Source organism: Epinephelus lanceolatus, chromosome 23 (assembly GCF_041903045.1).
Source record: "Epinephelus lanceolatus isolate andai-2023 chromosome 23, ASM4190304v1, whole genome shotgun sequence".
NCBI classification, from domain to species: Eukaryota; Metazoa; Chordata; class Actinopteri; order Perciformes; family Serranidae; genus Epinephelus; species Epinephelus lanceolatus.
This window is the reverse complement of record NC_135756.1, coordinates 21,408,715-21,426,910: the sequence shown is the minus strand read 5'-3', so window position 1 is coordinate 21,426,910 and position 18,196 is coordinate 21,408,715. Positions and strand designations below refer to the sequence as shown.

General features: G+C 40.0%; 1 long non-coding RNA gene across 1 annotated transcript in view; it reads right to left on the bottom strand.

Annotated features, from left to right (window-relative positions):
• LOC117249499 (uncharacterized) overlaps positions 1 to 14,849 on the bottom strand; it is a 67,476-nt gene extending 52,627 nt beyond the window's left edge. The window contains exons 1-2 of the long non-coding RNA XR_013490387.1: positions 14,701 to 14,849; positions 1,996 to 2,061 (exon numbers count right to left, since the gene is read on the bottom strand). This is a non-coding gene — a long non-coding RNA (uncharacterized LOC117249499). The remainder of the gene's footprint in view (positions 1 to 1,995; positions 2,062 to 14,700) is intronic.
• Between the last annotated feature and the right edge of the window lie 3,347 nt (positions 14,850 to 18,196).

The window sequence follows — 18,196 nt, the reverse complement described above, 5'->3', positions numbered from 1 at the left end:
TATGTGTAAAAGTAAAGCTATACATTCAATGAAATTGAACCTCATGACATTATGTATGTTCTATTATGTTTTTAGTATTCTGTATTTACCTGTCTTTAATTTTAGTAGCCTTCATTGTTAGTGGCAGGGTCCGCCATTTCTGCACGATTCATAGGAAACAGTGAAGCGCAAAATCCATCATTACTGTTTTTAAATTCCTATTTGTATGGGACTAATATTACCTGGGAACCTCTGACAATTTGTAATGACTGCAGAGGTCATCTGTGACCTTAATCCCATGTGAATCTGCCCGGTGCGTAATTTGTCACGTAAATATTCCACCGCAAATTACCTACAAGTAGTAGGTGTACTAGTAGTAGTGCTGTGAGAATCAGCATCTTATGATTTGGGGTCATATATATATTATTTATTTATTTTTTGCAAGGTGTTTTGTTTTCTCCGCACCTCATTTCTGCCTCTTTTGCAGTCGAGAATTATGGCGGCTACGTTGGAAATTATAAATGAAAGTTTCGACAGCATTTTGGGTGCAGGAGGTTCATCTCACTACACAGCACGGAGAACCATTTGCAGAAAGAGCAAGCTCAATCATAAGAGTGTATTCTGAAAAGATGATGAGATGGATGACGTGAGAACGTTGGGCAGAATTGGTTTGGTTGGTTTAAGCCTGTTAAAAACATAGAGGTTAACACTGGTGTTTCTGTGTTGTGTAGAGTGGAGTAACAAATGACCCTCAGCATCATATCCGGGATATATGGTCATTAAATTCAGGTAAAATACAGACTTTGTGTGGGGGGTAATTATTTCTAAATCTCATGAGGTCCCCTGGTAATACTAGTCCTGTGCGAAGAGGGCTTAGGAAACAGCCTCAGTGTTTACTGTTCACTCTCCTAACTGTGTATCAGAGACATTACTGCTAATGCAAACATGAACATTCATTAATCCGGCCACTTCACATTTAAAGTGATCATCTGTCTAAACACTAGGGCTGGGAATCACCAGAGATCCCACTATACAATATCATCACAATATGTTTGTTATGATACAATATTATTGCGATTTCAATGCACTGCGATACGCTAAGTATTGCAATAACATATACTGAAATATACTGCAGTTTTTTTTAGCTTTTTTCAGCTGCAAATTGTGTCCCCAAACATTATCAACATCTGTTTATATAATTAGATAGCTTTCAGTCTGTTAATTTCTCCTCAGTCATCACAAATCTATCTAATTTGCTGAACAATAAAATTATTTTATCATTCAAGCAGGCTACCAAAGGTTTACTTTGTTTTTGCAATAATCAAAATTTATACTTGACTTAAAATATTAGATGCATAGATGCATTGTATCGACTCCCTCCCAACCACATGGTGGCTTTAACTGTGAAGCACTCAGACACTTAGTGCTTACCACAATCTACAAAACAAGACATTTTTTGCATTGTTTTGGCCAACAGGTCAGATTTATGTAATTCAGAGAGTAATGAAATGAGAAGGAGCAGCAACAGCACACCTCCAACTCATCAGCAACGTAACCAAGTTTACTGTGTCCTGCTGAAGACTACATCCGCAGTGTGCAGCATGAAATCAGATTGTGGCTGCGGCTTTTATTGACTGACCTCTTTATTAAAACAACATGAGTTTGTTTGGCTGCGCTGTAAGCAGCTCCGCCACCTGCTCTTCTGTTGTATGTCTAGTGCCTGCTGTGGTGTTGAATCAAACTTGCCGATATCTTTTTCGGATTTAACATTTCATTCTGTTTTTTTTCTGCAGTAACGTTAGATCATCTTTAAGTGAGTACCGAATTGAAACCTTGAAGCCATGACCAGAGCACTACGGTTATGAAACACCATGAATACACTTGCCTTGTCATTTTTTACACATCGATTACTGCTCTAACTTCATAATGTCTGAGCTAAACTTTGGGCTATCATCCATCATTTCAAGGATCTTTGTTATTAATCTGTGACAGGAGACAAAGAGTAGTGAGGCTCACCTCTGTTCAGTCTTCTGAGGTTCAGTCTCTGCTAACAGACTTCACGGCACATCATGTCCTCTTGACCTAAAGACAAGATGTACAAAAGGAAAACAGCAAGAAATTCAGTGTGAGAGGAACAGTCATGCCCAGACTGAATGATGATGATTGCTTCAGCCTGGAGGCAGATATATTTGCAAGGGCAGAGTTTCAGAGTTTCAACAGACATTTGTCACTAATGCAATAAAATGTTTGGGTAAACTATGAACTGCTTTACTGATTTGGTTCACTCACATTCCTCTCATTGTAATATTTGGCCGCAGCAGGCCAGAACAACGACTACACGGTACTTTATCTAGCCAGCAGCGAACACAATTAGCCACTAGCTAGCGGAATTAGCATTTAGCAGCTAAAGAGTCAGATTTTTTTTTTCTACAGAAGCTGGTGACCAAAAACAGACCGAAAAGGAGTGTGGACTTACAGTCACCTTGTGGCAAGAAACACGACACCAAATAATGCTAATGTCGCTCTGTGTCTGTTAAATGCTAACATGCAACTGATAGCTAACACTGTTTGAGCTGTCAAGTTGATGTCAAGTTGAGGGTGATGATATCGCTTGATTCAGCTGTGAATACTGTGATATGTTCACTGTCATCACGTAAAATCTGCCATGCATTAACTGCAAGCCGCTGACAGACAGGCCTCAAGTCTGTTTCACTCGTTGCCGTGGAAACGTCCCAGCAGCGTCGACGTATAGCCTACGCCGTAATCTACACCATGTTGCTAGGCTAATTTATACAATGTAAAATGCCATACGCTTGTGCTAATAATGCTAACATATTTGTTTGGAAAACGTGTTTAGTATAAGACAGTTGTTGTGAGTTGTAATGGAGCTGAATTTTGTAAAGTCACCTTTGTTAAATGTTGCTGTTGTTCCTGGCTTCATATGAGAAGAGGAAGTCTCCGCTAGCTGCTAGGCCAATTTATACAATGTAAAATGCCATAGGCTTATGCTAATAACGTTAGCATGTTGTATTTGTGGGGAAAATGTGTCCGGATAAAGACAACTGCTTTGTCTGTGAACGCTGCGAGTTATAGTGAAGCTGATTTGTGTGCTCGTGTTTGAAATTGTCTATATTAAGCCATGTTTAATGTGCGTTTCAGGTGTGTTTTGAATCAACTCAACTTTACAGCATTTCACAGACACAGACACCCACCACCAACTAGTGTTTTGGAAGTGTAACTGCTGAGTGACACAGACACACTACTGCACAAGTATAAATGCTCACAATGGCGTAGGCTACGGCGTAGGGTCTGCCGCACAAGTATAAATCCCGCTATAGCCTGCACATGTTCAACAGACTCATGGGCGATTTATGAGACAATGGGCCCCTGGGCACAGATGTGCAAAGGACCCCACCACTCATCTCCTACACAGGAGCAAGACCAGGCCCCTTGCAGCCATTTTTTTCAGTGGCCACTCGCAGTATTTTAAAATCCCAAAAATCATTTTCCCCGTAGACCAATACTATAAAAGAAACATCTGAGAAACTGTTGACCGTACAACTAGAACTGCAACCAAGGTTAATTATGACTCTTTCTATTATAAATTTTTGATCCATGTAGAGTTTATGTTTGTCAAACTTTCCTCTAAGTGTGAACTTTGGATTTGGACAGGTTTCAGCACGCCCAGACTTCCTGGAATGTACCCCGCACCAACGTCCGAGAGTCCACAAGTGCAGTGAAGTCTGGACTTTTGGATTCAGCCATAGTCTGTATAAAAATAATGGATGTAGCCATTGTGACATCACCCAATGGACTCCCATTCTGAAGCCTCGAGCCATCATTATGTTGGTTTTTTGGAGCCAGAAGTGACCATATTCAGATGAGAGGCTGGAGTTGTGGAGGCGCCTGGTAGACAGCTTGTCACTCATGGCAGCACTGCCCTTAATTATGCTTAACTTTAAGTCTCATAAAATGCAAATGGTTGAGTTATTTAAAAATTCAGCCTCTGCACAGTTGTCATGAATGTTGAAATTAACTATAGAGACCAAACTGTTTTTGTACCAGGCTGTAAACATGTTTATTTCTACAGTAAAGTTGAGCATTTTAACATGAGGCCTATGGGGATTGACTTGCTTCTGGAGGCACCCTCAAGTGGCCATTAGAGGAACTGCAGTTTTTGGCATTTTTACTTTACTACAGTATTTTTACTTCACGATTTACTCTTGTTAAGGTCAAAAAGTTAAAGTAGATTCCATTAGACAGTCAGGACAGTCTGTCATTGAAAAAAGCCACATTTTGACATTCAGGATTTTGATTTTGCCTGATGGGGGCGCTAAAATCTCTGACTTAAAAGGCCTTGGCTGCCACACATTTGATCTGAACACAGTTTTCAGTGTTTTTAAGTTGATGAAAAAAAGTCTGTCATTGATCTGTATTCTGTTGATTCAACTCAAATAAATGAACTGAACACACATTGTTCACATGTATTTTACCGCCTCAGTGCAGCGTTGTTCACAACAGCACATGTCTGCAGTCACGATGTATCAAACAAGGTGCTCTTGTTGAGGCACTGCCTGAATTAACTATGCAGCAGGGCAACACACACATCCACTTCAGAGCATCACTCCCAAGGTCAGTGACTATTAAGTGGATATAAAATATGTTCGTCACTAATGTGATACAGCAGAAACTTTTTTGCCTGAGGACATCAGGGATGGATGGAAATGCATGAGGTGAGCTGTGCTGAGCCTACTAAAAAAAGTCACACCTGTCTTTTGAAGAACAAGGTTTAAATGGGTGGAATGTACCTCAGTACATTCACTCAAGTACAATTGAGACACACTTGAGTTTTCCATTTTATTCTACTTTATGCTACTCCACGATATTTAAGAGTAGTTTTTACTTAATAACAGTCATTCATCATGTGAAGTAAGATGAATATCCTTAAATATCCTTTGTTCTTCCAACATGTGTTCTTAATGTGCTAATTGGCAAACTAGCATATTAAATCCATCCAGTTTCCCTTTTTTTTAATGACAAATACAGACTACCGCCATCTGCTGGTATGGAGAGTTATTACCTCTCACGCAGTCATAAAGCGTATGTGTTGTCTGTTGGCTGTGGTCTTTGCGGTGTGTTCAAGTGCAACTTTTTGGCCGAGACACAGGCAACATGAGGGGACACAACAGTCGGCCTTCATCTGTGATGGCGGTTTGGTGTGTCGGGGTCTTTGGGCTCGTGATTCCTTACAAAAAAGTAGAGTCTAGTTGAAGCCCCTTGCTGTGTTGGGCCAAAAAACCATATAAAAGAAGCTGCAATTCAATGAACAATAATAACATAATGTGTAGCGCTGCAACAACTAAATTGTGATTAGATAATCAAAGAAAATAAATTGGCAACAATTGTGAAAATTGATGAATAATCAAGCAAAAATGCCAAACTGTTGCTGGTTTTAGCCTTTAAAAAGTGAGCATTTAATGTTTTTCTTCATGATTTGATTGTTAATAAAACATCTTTGATTCAAATCTAGCAATTTTAAGATGTTACTTTGAGCTGTGGGAAATGTTCTTGGGTGTTTTTCAGTACTTTTTATTATTCAATAGACCAATTAGTCCAGGAAAAAACTAGATTAATCAATGAAAATAGTCATTAGTTTCAGCCCTTATAATGAGTATTTCTTAAAACTAAAAGTGCAGTTTGCTGATAATAGTTTGAAATGCAGGACTTTTACTAAACTTAGAATGTATTTTTACATTTGTTAAAGCTCTGAATACTATCAATCACTATTGGGTTAAAACAAAAAGCAAACTAATTCAGCTTGCGTCTTTTTCCATTACAAGCTTTTTCTAGCAGAAAGCTCCAAATTGAGCGTTTGGGAGAAAACACGAGGCATATTTATTTGAATATTTGGGTGAAGTAAGTAAGAAAATAAAGCTTAAATTCACTTTCAGCTTTGTATTAAATATTAATGAAGGAATGTAGAAAACCGTGTCCAGATTAGGTACCACTGGTTCTGTTTAAAAAATATTTGTTGCCAAAAAGTAGATGCAAATATTTGAAAAATGGGGCCTCCACTTAAGTGTGCACGTATATTTGTATCTGTCCTGAAAAAGCAATAAACTCAAAGAGAATTCTCATTATGTCAGTAAACAGTATTTCATAGCGCTCATGAAGAAATCAATATAGTGTAGAGAGCGACGGAGCTGAAAAAACAAAATGGTAGTGTTGCTGAGGTTGGCATCAGAGGGGCCTTTATAGTGAACTTGATTAAAAGAAAATTGCTTTCAAGTGCTCTCAGCAGGCTGGGAGGTTGAGTGGGAGTGCTCTTGTGTGTAGCGCTGGTGGAGTTTCACAAACTAGGCTTTCAGGGTGAGGAAACAAGATGAAGAAATGTTTTGAAACTGCCTGAGGACAAAGAACGAGGAGGCACTGGTGACATGGTGGCACAATATTACTGCTATTATCATTTTCAATACATTTTCATTTACATACCACTTCTGGGACTGGCAAGATGGAATTCATTTCTGTCACAAATTGTTTTATTATTTTTCACCAACTCTCTGTGATTAAAGGAGTTTAGGTTGCTATGTAGAATAACTTTTTTGTCGGACATTTAAAACTGTCTTATATGATTAAACTACAACAGCATTTAAAATATGTGTTGGTGTTGCTTCTCACTGTAACTACATGAAAAGAGGAAATGTTATATTCGTGTGTGTGCGCATGTGAGTGAAAAAAACACGAAATCACATAATTGTGGATTTTATCTTGTTAAGTATTCACCTGACAGGAGTGTCAGATGAATCGGGGTCTTTAATTTTGGAACTGTCACATTTGTGTAATTTATTCTCTCTTGAATTGAAAATGACATCAGGAGATCAAATCCTGTCCCTGACTTCCATGAAACGTTCACCTAATTGGCTTTTAAACTGTGGAGCGAGTGCTGGTGAATAATTTAACTACTTGGTTTTAAAGTAGTCTGACTTTGGTGGGAACGCTATTGGAAATCCATTACTGTGCAGGGGTTAAACTTTGCTACTTCTTTAAAGCTACAATCCAGAAATTTTAATTTGCATTTGATTTAAGTTTTGTTTCTCATCCAGGAAGTCATTAAACCATCTTGTCAGTGGAGTCAGGCGTGAACCCAGGAGCAACCATTTTATTGTGTTTAAGGTTTTCTTTAAGCATATTCGTCTTTATGTTTTTGCTTTACAGGTCAAATGGATAAAAAAAAACTGCAAATGAGAATTATTCATGGCGTCACCTCTATGCGTTGGGCTTACTCTGAGTCACACTAACATTGTAGCACACTGTGTAAACACTGGTATCTGAACATCATCCGAAATTCATTTGCATATGCATTGTAGTGTGGCATAATAATCAACAGACCCAGAGAGATTAAACTACAACAAGTCTTCTCAGTGAATAATGTTACATGATTAATGAGTCTGTTACCTCTATATGTGTTTCCATTTTTGTTACATTGTGTCAATTTTGTTTGTTTAATTAACGATTACAGATGTCAAAAATAATCCGGAGGCTGACTACATCTTTGTGCTTGTATTGTGTTTAAATTGGAAATGTGCTTATTTGTAAGATGAGAAAATCGATGCCTGTCTTGTATTCGTTCCAGTAACGTGGAGCTACAGCCAGCAGCAGGTTAGCCTAGCTTAGCATTAAGGGCCCTCTCTGCATGTCTACAGATATTTTTTGGATATTTTCTTCCACATTTTGACCTGTCATCCACACACAAACAGTTTTAAGTCACTAAAAGATTATTAAAATGCCTTCTCAGGTGCATCTGTTCAGTCTGTTCTTCATCTCTTCAATCTGCGAATTCCCATAGTTGCTTGTGTAATTACTGCATGTTAACAACAACAATGGCGTACTACTGGTTTGCCATCCTATTGCGACTCCCAGCTCGTCAACCCTATCGCTTCGTCGGTGATCTTGGCGTCAGAGATGGACACACAAAGGCACCTTTTGCTGCAGTATGACACGCACAAAGCGCATCAGTTTTTGAGGCAGCGGACAACAACCCATGTCATCATATACCACCACTCTGTCAGCGGACTTGGACGCAGAGCGGCACCCTTTGCAGCAGTCGGCGGCAGCTTGCAACACCGCCATAATATGGCTTCAAGGAGTGAGACAGTCCGCAAACAGCGGGTGGGAGGGGAGGTGGATGGGTCAAACAAACTCAGGACTTTTACCTGCCGTTTGTGTCCCGTGTGAATTTTAAGCCAAACCATTATGTTTTTTTAAAACCTCAGCACATGTATTTGATCCCTAAACTTAAGGAAATCAACCAAGTGTTTTACCTACGTTGTAAGTTCAGTTTGAAAAAGACTTTACATTTCCTGTTTAAAACGGAAGTGTATTTTGAAAAGACACAATGCATTAGACAAGCATGAATTGACACGGCATTCATAGTCGCGTTTCCATTACAGTTTTGCACAAAATAAATGCGATATTTCTAAGGTTTTGACAAAGTACAATTGCGACTTTCAGGTGTTTCCATTAAAAGGTGTTTTGCGTATGAGCCGTAATTCTCATAAAATCTCGCCCCGCGAGACTCCACTTTGTTTGCGGAAGTAAGATGGACCTTCCAAATCTCTTGCGAGCTGGAACAATCTTCTCAGTTGCCACTGCTGCTGTTGCAGTAGTCTACAACCGAAGACGAAGGGAGCAAGTGGTATTCCAAAGGCAAAGTCCTTATGTGTGGCAGTGACCACGGATAAAGGATTTCTGGGAGAGGATCGTGAATGAGGAATTCACAGACGACTTGAATGTCTGGTGACATATATTTGCGAAAAAAGTGTTTCCATTACACTTTTGTGATATACTTCTATATCGACACGTCTGAAAAACCACCTCATGAGAGTGTAAAAACTTTTTCTCGATATTTGAGATTTTTTTTTTAAAAGTAGGTGTTTCCATTACCAGTTTTTTATTGCAATATTTAGGTTTTGCGCATTTCTAGGGTTAATGGACACGCACTTCATGAACATGCAAAACAGACGCAGGAGGGTCCCTAGTGCGTTATATTTTGACACGTATGTCCACTGACATAGGGCGGTGTTTGAGGAGTTGGGATGATAACGTGTTAGGTTTGCTGACATTCTGTTAGCACAGCTTGGTCTACTGAGTACTTTACACTTAAACTCTACATTGCTGCACCACTTCCCAGATGAATGGAGGAATTTACTGTACCCAATGTTTTTTGTTTAACTCATTTACGTTGGCATCTGAGACTTAAAGTTGGCCGGAGATGACGGTTTTAGATCAGGCACAGTTGAACCAGCAGAGTAGGAATGTTTTCGATGTCCAGAGCATTACTCGTATGTTTGAGTAAGCTCCTTCGTCCTTATATCAAAGGAAATCAGTGATGATGAGATCTCCAGTAGGTGGTTTTAAAAAGGTAACGTACGCCTTTACACTTTCCCACCTTTGTAAAAAATGAATTCCTGGAGTCTCCGTGGTTGCCTGCCAAATGTTCCCCGCCAAGAAAATAGTACAGCGTAATTCACTGTAAAAACACAACATGGTGTTTTCTGTAAATTAAATCAATACAATATAAAGTGTTAATTTCCCCTGTTTCTGGTCTTAATGCTAAGATAAGCTAACCAGCTGCTGGCAGTAGCTTCATATGTTCTGTACAAACTACTTCTCAATGTCCAACTATTCCTGTAAATATTCAACATTTCTATCCACACTTATTTCTGTTTGCTGCCACTTGGGTCTGGAAGCAGTCCCAGTATGCACTGGATGAAAGAAGGGAAACACCTTGGATGCGTCGCCAGCAGTTCTAACAAACACAAGTCATTAAATTTAAAAGGCTCCGGTCTATAAAATGTTATACTCTTATCCAAACAGACTCCAATTCCTCTCTTAAGTTTGTCATTCACGTTTTTTCTGGAATCTCAGGGATCTTATTTTGTAAAAGAAACATTGAGATGCAGCTGACAGTAGCTGGCAGTGACTTGGCGTAAAAGACAGTACATGTAGCCCACAGACAGACACGGAGACAAGACGGGACACTTCAGTGACCACGCTCAGATGGGTGAAATCCCCCGGTCCGACAAACTCATCCCACACGATCGATAGCTGCTGTGACAACAGCCCCTCTCGTCACAGGCTGGAGAACAAGCTGTTGTGAAGGTCTGAGAATGGAAGATAGGCCCCCGGAGGGGAGGCTTGATTTACGAGCCCAAGTCAAGATAGAGGCACAGTCGCCCACGTACTGTGGACGGCCTTCCTGCCGCATCAGTCTCCCTCTCCCTGCCTGCCTGCCTGCCGCTGTACTTGTCCTCCCTCCAGTGTCTATTTGCCTGCCAGTTGACAGCTGAAATGGGCTGAAATGACATACCACCCAGAAAAACATTTCATTCTGTTCCTTACCTTCACTTAGACTGCTGGATAGTGAAATCCTAAATGTCACCTTTAGCTTGTTTTAGCTATTTTTTTTATAAGCTTGCCCAGGAGGTGGTGATGCTTGTCCATGTTTAGAGAGATAATGCGGGAGAGGGTGCTAATTTCAACATGTCATGTAGCCGTCGACCACTGGGAGAAACAAACCGGTGACATTCAGGAGGTTAACAGTGCTGCTAGACAACACAACCACCCTGAGGTAAGAAACACAATGCATTATGTTGTGGGGGGCATATCACCTTCAGGCGATCGTACACTCGGTGGTATCTGTCGTAGCAGACATTAGGCAGAGCAGAAGACAAATATTGTATCAGCCTCACTCTGATGGCTCACAAACAGCTCGCCTCGGTTACTGACTGCAGTAACGTTTACTGAATGAATGTTGGGTTTTAAAATGGGCCAGTGGGACATTTTCCACATATTGTAACTGTTTTCAGGCATAAAGAGAAATATTAGCACAGTAAAGATAGAAAAGAGATGGCTTTCTATGGAAGTCTTGGATTTGCAGGCTTGTGCATTCCTTTAGACACAAAATATGTTTTATTTGATGAGTTTTTACCATCTATTATCCACCAGTTCTCTTTAAGATGAACTGATATGTCGTTTGGTTTATTAGATTGGGAATAATCCCCATCCGTCCACATATGATGCAAACATTAACAACGATATGAAACAGAAAAAGGCTGTAATTCTCAATTTAAAGGCCCTGAATACCAATTTTTAAGGTGCAACAAGAAAACAAAATTTCCACCATACGTTTGAACAGTTACTGTTTCACTTTCAAGATTTTTCCTTGTTTTCTATTTTTCACAGTGCTTTTCTTACTGGTTTATAAGTGGGCGGGGCTCAGCTGGTATAAGGTGATGTCACATATTCCATGCACCAATCAGGATTTACCAACATTTGAATCCTAATCTTGTGACAGTTGGTGGGTTGTTTTGTTGCGGTCAATCAAACCATATGCCGCAGATAAAATGGATTTTAAAGTGTTAAACTCTGAATAATTATCATTTAAGAATTAAAGAAAAATGAACTTTAATTGTTTTGTTATGACTATTTGTTTTAAAGATTTGACCATAAGCTTTTCGGGGCTTGAAAATTGACACATAACTGCTCCTCATTCAGCTAATCGATAAACTGACCAATTATTTCAGCTCTGTTTAACCAAGACTTTCTATCACGTCCCTGAAAAACTCCAATACACTTATCACTTTCTGAACTTTGTCTGTAGCGTGGGAGTTGTTGTAGGAGTTTGGACATACTGTATGTGCTGTTGCACTCGCTGTACTTATTTAATGTAAGTAACTGTGGCAGCCACAGTACCTACAGCATCTTTAGTGTGAAATATAGATAGAGACAGGGTATATGAGGCACCTTTAAGACATCTAAGTGAGATCTGTCGACCTGTTTAGCACTGACCACACATTCAGGCAATATTTCAAACCCCAAAGTCCTTCCAGCGTACAGTTGCACCCCCCTCTTTAATTTATCAGGCTGCTGTTGAGCGAGTGAAGACACCCTGCCTCCATCTCTCTCCTGAGCCGTATCAATATTCATGGGTCTGCCGGGTGCGTTTGTGCGATGGCTGTCTCATTAGCCTTTGATCCCCTTGCGCGAGGCCTGTCGGAGCGTTGATGCGCCAACAACAGAGCGGCGTTTGAAGTGCAGAGAGAACAGCTGCTTGCATTGATCTCCATATACTTTCTTTGCCATCCACGCGCACGTCCACACATACACAGATGCTGCCCACAGGCACATGAATACATGCATCTACTGCAGGACTACTTAGTACATGCTGACCTCAACACTGCAACAGCTGCAAGGGTATCACGCTTCTGACTGCTTTGCAGTATGTAAGAAAAAATACAGAGCTGAAACAAGATGTCGATTAATCGATAAGTTCGACAGAAAACGAATCAGCAACTATTTTGATAACCAATCAATTATATGGTCATTTTCTAAGCAAAAACGTCCAAAATTCAGTGCTTACAGCTTCTTAAATGTCAATGTTTGCTTTGATTTTTATTTTTTTTTGCTCTCCTGTGATAGTAAACTGAGAATCAGGTTTGGGATGCTTAGTCAGACATCACGTTGATATTTTTCACTATTTTCTGACATTTTAGACTTAAAGATTTATCAATTAATCACAGCTGAACAATAAGAAAAATCAAATATCACTTTTTTTTTTTTTTAACCAAACACTTCAATATCGATACTATGGGTGCGTTCAAACAATATTTACGCAGTAAGATTTTTGCTAAATAATCATCACTGACGTGGATATAACATCTAAGTGGGTAAAGGCATATAATAAAACAGCTAGAACAGTCTGGTAAATTCAGAAAATGACATCACCTTACTGAAATGCAGCCTTTAAAAGCAGGAAAACACCTACGATATTTTGATACCTAAGATATCATATATCACGATATCGCTATAATATTGATATATTGTCCAGCCCCACGATTAATCAAGAAAATTAACTGAAAAGTAACTGTTAGTTTCAGCCCCTGTTATCTATCATAAAACTGTTTTAATCCCCAATCATAGGATTAATAAGCGACAGGGTAATGTCTATAATCTGTGAAATGATGGGCTGAATATCACACCTACATGTCGTCTCAATCGAGGCACGTAGCAGGATAGCCTTGTGCTTTATGCTCTAATCAACAGGTATTATGCAAAATACACCATGCCTGACATTTTCAGCGATGGCACAGGTTTGTTTGAGCCACGAAGAATAAGATCCACGCTGAAAATTAATAATGAGGTGCTTCAACAAGATAGGAATACTAAGACGCTGAATTATACTGCAAGCTGGAACAAAGCAGCGAAAAGCTCCGTAACAAGCTCCCATTTGTCTTTTTACAGAATTACTTGCTGAATCAATGACATTTTGGTCAATCCTACAAAAAGTTAAGTGTTTTCAGTTTTTTAAATGCATGTTATATAATATAATCCACACTCTCTGTGAATCATCTACAGTAATTTGCTGAAAAGTCAGAGAAAGCAGCCAAAAACGACATGACATCATATGTTAGAAAGCCAAAGCACAACTACTGCTTTACCACAACACCACTGAAGAACACAATGCTCTGCTCAGTTGTTGAATTTTACTTGGCATTATCCTCATAAAGCACAAATGACAGGCAAGTTGACTTCCTCAGTAATGTTAAGACATTTTTCTCCCGTGCAGCCAGGAAGGAGAAGAGGGTCCAGTTAGTATGACATCATGACATCTGCACAAAGACGGTCCCTGCGCTAGTCCACTCAATAATTCTCCACTCAGTTCTGAAGCGGTATCTGCTGTATGTGGCGAGCACAGTTTAAAATGAAGACTTGGGAGCTTGTCTGGGCTATTGCTCCCCTGGGAACAGGTTAACAGATCGATACCACCAATGTGGCTGATAACATTAGAGCGTCCTTAATGGCACTAATGAAGAGAGTGGTTGACAGATACTCGGGGAGACTTAGGTCGTAGAGACAGTGTGTTGGCCGCGGAGCCAGTTTAGTACATAAAATGGGGTTACTGGTCACATTTTGAAACGTATTTTAACGACTGTTGTTGCACTGCATGCTATTCATTCATTATTTCTTCACACTTAAGTAATAGTACAGTATATTATGTCCATTTACAACAATAGATTGAGATCATGGGGTGTTAAATTCAAGAGGAAATGATCAAAAATAGGTAAATGCACACCTATTTTTGATCATTTCCTCTTGAATTTAACACCTCATGATCTCTTGCAAAAATAATCACTCTGAGAATTTTGAAACTAATGAATCACTGTATAAATCTCACACCAAACAAGATAGGAGTAAAAACAAGCATTAGCAAGGTCTTAGTGATGTGTTCTGTGCTGCACGCCAACTGTGAGTAAAAAGATGGGAAGAACAGAAACAAAATCAGTGCCAAGTTTTTGAGGTGATCAGCTCTTTTCAGTGTCCTTTGTAACATCAGGTCACACTGTGCTGAGAATGAGTCTGATTGCAGGGAATGTTATCGGTCTTCAAATGTCAAAGAAACTACATCTCAGCAGAATCGCTGCTGACATTTTGATAAATCAGACCCCATTTTGCTCCACACACACACACACACACACACACACACACAGAGAAAGAGAGAGAGCAACCTGCTGCTGAAAAGCCTCGGCAGGATCTTTGCACACACACACACTACTTATTAACACCCCCAGTGCCTGACTGCTGCTGGTCCACAGTCCTGATAAAGACGAGGAGAGAGATGAAAGGAGGAGAGGCACAAAGGAGACAGAAAGTGTAACATACCTCACAGTGGACGTCTTGGTTTTAACTTCAGGAGCTGCTGGGATGCACCGGGCGAGGCGGGACCGTCTTCTTCCTCTGTGTCTTCTCTGGGATGGAGACTCAGGAGGAGAGCTGCTCCTTCGCCGCCTCCTCCCCGCCTCTGGCTTGCTCTGCTACTGTCTCAGCCCCTCTCACTATCATACCTCCCTCCCATGCTGCTCCCCCTCCTCTTTTTACTCCTCCCCTTTCCTATAACCTGCTCCCTCCTGTCTCTCCTGCACACCACCCTACTCCTCAAACTCAAGGGTGACAAAGGAAATAAAGGCTTTTATCATTAGTTTTTTAGGAGAATGTCTCGGCTGCTTTGCTAAAATAAAGGTGAGTATTCTGAATTCTGTGGTTCAGAAAATCCAAAATCTGTGTCATGACATTACATATGTAATATTGTAATGTGAATAGAGCTATTATTTTAATTACCTGATTATTTTTCAAATTAATCAATCATTTGTCTATAAAAAGGTTAGAATGAAACGAAAGAGGCCCATTATGATTCCTAAGTCCTGCTTGAGGTATCTGCATTTTTTGCTTTATCCAACCGACGCTCCAAAACCCAAAGACATTCAGTTTACTGATATATATGACGAAGAAAAGCAGGAAATCCACACACTAGAACAGAACCGGCAAAGTGTGACATTTTTGGTTACATTGATTACTCGACTAAATCTGCGTTCACATGCATCAGTCAGATGGCAAACGGGGTATCATTTTGGTGGACGAAAGCAGGGCGGTGAAATTAGGTGAGACCAGAACCCAAAGATATTCAGTTTACTGTGAGTTATGATGGAGAAAAGCAGAAACAGAAACAGACCTAATCAATGACTCGACTAATGCTGCGTTCACAAGGATCAGTCAGACGGCGAACCAGATATCATTTTAAAGGCTGAGAGCAGGGCGGTAAAATTAGGTGAGGCCAAAATCTGATATTCAGATATCAGATATTCAGTTACTGCCATATATGATGACAAAAAGCAGAAACAAACTCAGCAAATTTGTGACATTTTTGGTTGGACCGATTACTTGATTAAAGCTGCGTTCACATGGATCAAGCAGACGGCAAACTGGATATCATTTTAAAGGACGAGAGCAGGGCAGTAATATAAGGGGAAGCTGAAACTTGATATTCAGACATCAGATATTCAGTCTATTGCCATATATGATAAAGAAAAGGAGCACATTTAAAGATTTGAAACAGAAAAACATGTATGTTTTTGCTTAGAGCTATCTCAACTAATGCTGCGTTCACATGGAATCAGGCAGATGGTAGACGAAGATTGCCGTTCAAAGTTAAAATATTTTTAAATTTTTTGGCAAGATGAAAGCAGGGTGCTAAAATTAGCTGAGGCAAGAACCCAAAGATATTCAATTACTGCCATATATGATGACGAAAAGCAGAAACAGACCCAGCAAATTTGTGACATTTTTGGTTAGATCGATTACTCATTTAATGGAGCGTTCACATGGGATCCGGCAGACGACAAACGGGATATCATTTTAGTGGACGAGAGCAGGGCAGTAAAATTAGGCGTGGAGAAAACCTGATATTCAGATATCAGATATTCAGTTTATTGCCATATATGATAAAGAAAAGGAGCACATTTAAAGATTTGAAACATAACCAACAAAACACACAACATTTTTGCTTAGAGCTATCTCAACTAATGCTGTGTTCACATGGAATCAGGCAGATTGTAGATGAACATTGCCGTTCAAAGTTAAAATATTTTTCAAGTGTTTGCCAAGACGAGAGCAGGGCGGTAAAATTAGGTGAGGCCAGAACCGAAAGATATTCAGTTTATTGCCATATATGATCAAGAAAAGTAGCACATTTAAAGATTTGAATCAGAACCAGAAAACATGACATTTTTGCTTAGATCGATAACACAACTAATGCTGCATTCACACGGAATCAGGCAGATGGTAGACGGAAAACCTGATATCATTTGGTGGACAAGAGCAGGGCAGTAAGCTTGGATGAAGCCAACAGTGGGAATGGTAGATGGCATTGCCGTTCATAGTTTATATATTTTTAAACTGCTGTCCTCCATAATGTAATTAAAAACCGGATGTTCCGTAGCTCCTTCACACAAGGAGAAAACACGTACGCAAGAAAAATTGCATTAAATAATAAAATATAACCTTTTTTTTTTTTTTTACATTCTTTGTAAACAATACGGCATCACCATTGCAACATATTGTTATGCATGTTTCATTTTACCATCCTAAAATTCTGTCAGACTGTTAAACTGTTTTTCTTGACCATCCCGAATGTGCTGTCCGTCTGTGATCTACCATCTGCCTGATTCCATGTGAATGCAGCGTGATCTTTTCAGCTCTGTTTCAGACTCAAATGATGGTCCAGTGTTGCTCAGCTGTTGCGTACAGATGAGGTAAACTCAGGCAAACGCCACGATCATTTATTGATCTCTCTTATTAAAATGACACAACTCTCAGGAGGAGATGTAGATAAAATGAAGCAGATGAGTTAGTGAATTATTTTTAAGATTTCACATCATTTATACAGTGTGGGGAGTGTGCAAAATGGGGATGAAACTCCATATCAAAAGGCTGTTACTCATGTGTTGTACATTCAGTGATCGTATCTCATCGTTTCTCATAGCTTTTTCCACCATCTCAATGAAAAGAAACACATACAGACAGAGAGGCACTTATGGCTCAGTAAGGTGCTTTGGATAAAATGATAGCACCCAGCTGAGTGTTCCCACCACTGACAGGTGGATAAGATTCATCTGTTACCTGGCTTCTTTGAGTCAAATGACCACTCACGGATTCTTCAGCACTGGCCAGTTCTCAGTCTGTCTCTCTCCGTCTCTTTCCCCCTCTCTTCCACAGAGAGCCCTCCACTGCCTCTGCCCCTGTTTCCATAGTGACACTTTCCCCGACTCTGGCTCAACATAATCAAGTGAACGGGATAGGGGTGGGGGTTGGGGGCGAGAGACAAAACTGGGAGTGGGTTGAAGGAATGGCCAAGATGAGAATGATAGAAAAAAAGGGGCAAACAGCAAAAGACAAAAGGAGCAAATAACGAATAGGGAGAATATCAGTTAAGACGGTTTGTCAGGGGCAAACAGTGTCTTCTCTGCCTGATGTTGGGTTCAGATCAGGTGCTTTGAAAAGCATTGGCATATGGTTGAAATAATTATCACGCTCATCAAACAACTGGATGGCCACTTGTGCTTTGTGACAATGCTCCCATCAGGGTAGAAATGAATTATGGGATAGAGTTGATCAATCTGAATTTTAATGTGAGTGGTGCTCAGCGTGAGCCTACTGCATGATGCCAGGCAGTGTCGGGGTAAACCACCTCAAACGCTGGAATAAAAATGATGTAACACATTTAGACCAAATAACCCATTCTGCCACAGCTTTTCTGGCCACGCTGGCGGCATGTCTCGAGGGTTGATCTGTCAATCCAGCACTTTGAAACAGTACTGGGCTG